The 6,184-nt window shown below is 38.1% G+C and overlaps 1 pseudogene; it reads right to left on the minus strand.

The window, feature by feature from the left end:
* Positions 1–2,174: 2,174 nt before the first annotated feature.
* On the minus strand, positions 2,175–3,092 carry LOC100403189 (homeobox protein NANOG-like; annotated as a pseudogene).
* Positions 3,093–6,184: the final 3,092 nt, after the last annotated feature.

Here is a 6,184-nt window from a genome sequence, read left to right on the forward strand (position 1 = left end):
TTTTTCAGACTTTCTGTGTTTTTGATACTCTTCACAGTTTAGAGGAGAATTGGTCAAATATTTTGTAGCATGTATCTTAATTGGGATTTGTCTGATGATTTCATGATTAGACTGGGATTGTCGGATTTTCAGAAGAAGACCTCAGCCATAAAGTGTCAATCTCATCATGTCATATCAAGTGTATATAATATTATCAACATGATTTATCACTCTTGATATTGACCTGGATCACTTGGCTGAGGTACTGTTATATTTCTCCACTGTGCATTTACTGTTTTATTTCCCTTTTTCTATACTGCAACTTTGGAAGGAAGTCAATCAATGTGCACAGTCCACACTGAAGAAGTGGGAAATTATGGCTCCACCTCCTTGAGGGCAGAGTATCTCCATAATTTATTGGGAATTCTTCTGCACAGATTTGTCTATTCTTCCACACGTATATATTTATTCAATGATTTGTTTATAACAGTATGGACTCACAGATATTGATCTTGTACTTTGGGTTATAATCCAATACTACTGTATTTCGTTGCTTGAATTGCTCCCATTGTGGCTATTGGGAGCTCTTTCAGTTGACTCCTGTGTTCTACAACATACATGTGGTTTGATTTTGTTGTTGTTGTTGCTTAGCACTTCCTTGATTTCTGGCACTACATGGTGCGTCAGGCTCATCTTGTAAATTTCTTGCCTCAGTCTTAGAATCTGGAATTTCCCCCAAGAAGCCCTGAGTCCCTTTATTGGAGAATAATATTAGAAAACAAGATCAGGGCACAAGATGAGCTTGTTGCTACTGGGGTGTTGTTGCTCCTAGGTCCTCTCTGCTGATAGAGGGAGGAGAGATAAGTGTGTATACCCATGCATATACCCATATCTATGAATATTTCTATATGTAACCATACTATATGTATCTCTATACACCTAAATATGAGTTCATACTGTTGTCTCTAACTCTATTACCACATGAATCACTCTAGCCTTCACCTGATACTCATCTATAAACTCTCACTCCAGCAGTGAGATACCTGGCTCCAATCATCTCTCATTCATTCACTTAATTGTTCAATTCCAGTATACATATACAGCATTACTGGAATTGTTAATTCACATTTACAATTTATCAACAAGAATACAGGCTTCTATACAGTTTCATTGGCCTTTAGTTTTGTAGACTCCATTTATTTCCAAAGTTACTTTGGTCAACACCCTGTTCCCTCACTGACTTCATTGATGTCGTTTTTTTTTATATTTGTAATACATTTTTTTTTTTTTTGAGACAGACTCTCGCTCTGTCACCAGGCTCCAGGCTGGAGTACACTGGCGCAATCTCGACTCACTGCAGCCTCCACCTCCCAGGTTCAAGCAATTCTCCTGCCTCAGCCTCCTGAGTAGCTGGGACTACAGACACATGCCACCACGCCCAGCTAATTTTTGTATTTTTAGTAGAGACGGGGTTTCACCATGTTGGCCAGGACGGTCTCTATCTCTTGACCTCATGATCTACCCACCTTGGCCTCCCAAAGTGCTGGAATTACAGGCATGAGCCACCGCGCCCAGCCTTTGTAATACATTTTTAAAGAAAAAATGGTTGTTTCATTTGTACTTAAACCAGCCAAAGTAGTACTAATGTCATTATGATGCAGCAAATGCAAGACCTCTTTCTACAAATATTAGCACAACCAACAGAATAGGAACTATAGTAAAACAGAGCCAAAAAGGCTGAGGAAATAAATGAAGTATATTATAGCTTAACCCTTCACCTCAATAGTTTTTTTTTTAAAGACTCCCATCCCCAAAAATAGGAATATACGTTCATCACCCCAATTTGTACTTTTATTTCTTTTTCTTGAGGTTAGATTCTAAACCCTAAAGATATTCAAACTAGCATTATATCTACTTATCTATAGCCAGAGACAGCTTATATCATGTTATCCTTAGCAGGCAAGGTTATTAAAACGTCTTTTCTTCAGGAAGATCCAATAGGAAAAAAGAAAGAAACCTCTCTGATTAGGCTCCAACCATACCCCTCCCTCCACCAAATTGACTGGATAGGCATAATGGAAACCAGAACATGTGGTTTCGAAACAAGAAAAATACTATGAGGAAGGGGAGGAGGGGAGAAGGAGAATTCAGCTAGTGCCCAGACTGCAATTGAATAATACCAATTTCACTCTTTTTCACATAGCTTCTGGTTGCATGTTCATGGAGTAGTTTAGGAATGAATCCATAGTTTGTGGAGTACTAAAATACCTAGTGGTCTGCTGTATTACATTTTGGCTTTCCCCAGAAGTTTCCAAGGCAACCTCCAAGTCACTGGCAGGAGAATTTGGCTGGAACTGCATATAGGACTGCCAAGATTCCTCTCCATGGTTACAGAAGGGACTGTTCCAGGCCTGGTTGTTCCAGGACTGGATGCACCAGGTCTCAGTGTTCCAGGAGTGGTTGCTCCAGGACTGGATGTTCTGGGTCTGGTTGCTCCAGGTTGAATTGCTCCAGGTCTGGTTGCTCCACATTGGAAGGTTCCCAGCTGTGTTCACCAGGCATCCCTGGTGGTAAGAAGGGTAGAGGCTGTTGTAGGTAGGTAAGTGCTGAGGCCCAAGTCACACCATTGCTATTCTTTGGCCAGTTGTTTTTCTGCCACCTCTTAGATTTCATTCTCTGGTTCTGGAACCAGGTCTTAACCTGTCTGTAGCTAAGATTCAGGATGTTGGAAAGTTCTTCATCTGCTGGAGGCTGAGGTAGTTCTGTCTCTGAAATCCATCATTGAGTACACACAGCTGGGTGGAAGAGAACACAGTTCTGGTCTTCTGTTTCTTGACTGGGACCTTGTCTTCCTTTTTTGTGGTGCTCTTCTCTGCAGAAGTGTGTTATTTGCCTTTGGGACTGGTAGAAGAATCAGGGCTGTCCTGAATAAGCAGATCCATGGAGGAAGGAAAAGGAGAGAGAGTCTCCGTGTGAGGCATCTCAGCAGAAGACATTTGCAAGGATGGATAGTTTTCTTCAAGCCCACAAGTCATAGGCATAGGTGAAGATTCTTTACAGTTGGATGCTCCATAGCAAGGCAGGCTTTGGGGACAAGCTGGATCCACACTCATGTTATTATCGGGGAACAAGAGGAAAAAAATTAAGAGCTGGACTGTAAAAAAGGCTAAGGTGGCATTAAAGCTTTTTCTGGAAGAACTTAGAGAAATATGACCTCCAGAAGTGAAAGTATCAAGAAGTTGGGATGAAGTGAGTCACCTCCACAATAATAGGAGGCAACCAGCTCAGTCCAGCCTTTGTTTATAATGCCTTTAGACGATTTGTCACATTCCTCATTCCATCCAGGGATGCTCCTACTTTCTAAACAATTGTTTAGTTTGTATACATTAAGTTCAGTGCGTTTAGACATACTGGACAGTGCCATGTTATTACAATTACAATACTGTAGAGAATATTTTCACCATCCTAAAGCACAAACACAAAAATCTTGTGTATTATCTTTTGAACCTTACATTCCTCCCCCACAAACCCTGGATACCACTGATGTTTTTATTGTCACTATAGATTTGTTCTTCCCAGGATGTCATATAATTAGAATGCTACGGTAATTGGCCTTTTCATATTGGCTTGTTTCACCTAACAATATGTGTTTAAAATTCATCTGTGTCTTTTTATGGCTTCATAGCTCATATCTTTAAAAAATTTTGTTTTGTTTTTTGAGATGGGTCTCACTCTGTCACCCAGGCTATAGTGCAGTAGCATTATCATAGCTCACTGCAGCTTCCAACTCCTGGCCTCAAGCAATTCTCTTGCCTTAGCCTCTCAAGTACCTTGGGCTATAGCATGCCCCACCATGCCCAGTTTCATTACTTTCTATCCCTAAATAATTCCATTGTATAGATGTCCCCTACTTTGTTTATCCATTCTCCTATTGAAGAATTTCTTAGCTGACTTGAGTTTTTCATAATTATGAATAAAACTGACATAAACAATATTGTGCAAGTGTTTTGTTTTTGTTTTTGTTTTGTGACAGGGTCTAACTCTACTGCCCAGGCTGGAGTGCCATAGTGCAATCACAGCTCACCACTGCCTCAACCTCCTGGGGTCACGTGATCCTCCTGCCTCAGCCTCCAAACTAGCTTAGACTACAGGCATGTGCCACCATGCCCAGCTAATTTTTTTGTACTTTTTGTAGAAATGGGATTTCACCACGTTGCCCACGCTGGTCTCTGGGTTCAAATGATCAGCCTGCCTTGGCCTTCCAAATTGCTGGGATTACAGACATAAGCAACCGCACCTGGCCCATACAAGATTTTGCATAGACACAGGTTTTCAAATTAGTTGGGGAAATTTCTAGGAGCATGATTGTTCCATAGTATGGTAAAATATGTTTAGCTTTGAAAGAAACTGCCCATCTACTTTCAAAGTGGCTGTACCATTTTACATTCCTACCAACAATGAATGAGAGTTTCTGTGTTCCACATCCTTGTCAGAATTAGAATTGTCATTTTTTTAGATTTTAGTGATTTCGATATGTGTGTACTGGTATCTCACTGTTGTTTTTAATTTGTAATTTCCTGATGACTAATAATGTCGAACATCTTTTTGTATATTTATTTGCCATTTGCATGTCTTCTTTAATGAGATGTCTGTTTAGATCTATTTTTTTTTAATTAGGTGAATGTTTTAAGAGTTACTTATAAATTTTGGATACAAGTCATTTATCCGATAATTTTTTTGAAAATATTTTCTCTCAGACCATGGCTTGCCTTTTCATTCTCTAACAGTCTTTCACAAAACAAAACTTTTTCATTTTAACAAAATCCAACATCATTTTTTTTTCTTTCATGGATTATGCTTTTGGTATTTTATCTAAAAATTCATCATCAAACTCAAGGTCACTTACATTTTTTCCTGTTTTCCTCTAGTAGTTTTATAGTTTTGCCACTTTCATTTAGGTATATAATTGATATTAATTTTTTTGAAAGGTGTAAGGTCTATGAGTAGGTTTGTCTCTCCCCTACTCCCGCACCTTGGGGACATCCAATTGTTCTGGCACCATTTATTGAAAACAATATTCTTTCTTCAATAATTGCCTTTGCATCTTTGTCAAAACTCAACTGACTATGTTACTACTGGTCTGTATATGGGCTATCTATTCTGTTCCATTGATCAATGTGTCTCTTCTTTCACTTACACCATGCCCTCTTGATTATTGTAGTTTTATATCAAGACTTGAAATCAGGTAGTGAGTGTTACAACTTGTTCTTGTTCTTCATTATTGTGTTCGATATTCTGGGTCTTTTACTTTTCATATAAACTTTACAATCAGTTTGTAGATATTTCAAAATAATTTGCTAGATCTTTCATTGAGATTGCATTGCATCTGTGGATCAAGTTGGGAAGAATTTATATCTTAATAATACTGAGTCTTCCAATCCAAAATAATTAAAATATCTTTCCATTTATTTAGGTCTTTTATTTCTTTTATCAGAGTTTTATAGTTTTCTACATATAGATCCTGTGTCTATTATGTTAAATGTATACCTACTTCAATTTTTGGTGCTATTTTAATTGTTATTTTAATTTTAAATTCCAGTTGTTCTTTGCTGATATATAGGAAAGTAATTGACTTTTGGATACTAAGCTTGTATTTCAGGACTGTGCTACACCCTCTTATTAGTTCCAGAATGTTAATTCTTTGGAATATTCTGCATAATTCAGTCATCTGTGAACAAAGGCAGTTTTATTTCTTCCTTCTAAATCTATATACCTTTTTTCCTTCCTTCCTTCCTTCCTTCCTTCCTTCCTTCCTTCCTTCCTTCCTTCCTTCCTTCCTTCCTTCCTTCTCCCCCTCCTCCTCCTCCTCCTCTTCTTCTTCTCTCTTCCATTTTGTCATACCACACAAGTCAGGATTTCCAGTGTGATATAAAATAGGAGTGGCGAAAGATCACATTCCTACTTTGTTCTCAATGTTGCATGAAAAGTGTCCATTTTCTTATTATTACATTTGATGTTAGCTGTACACTTTTATAGGTATTCTTTTAACCAACTTGAAAAAAAAAATCGCCTCTATTTCTCATTTGCAGAGTGATATTTTTATGAATGGGCATTGGATTTTATAAAATAATTTATCTGCATCAATCAATAGAATCATGTGAATTTTCTTCTTTAGCTCATTGATATGGTAAAATGCAGTCACTGA

Source organism: Callithrix jacchus, chromosome X (assembly GCF_049354715.1).
Source record: "Callithrix jacchus isolate 240 chromosome X, calJac240_pri, whole genome shotgun sequence".
Lineage (NCBI taxonomy): Eukaryota > Metazoa > Chordata > Mammalia > Primates > Cebidae > Callithrix > Callithrix jacchus.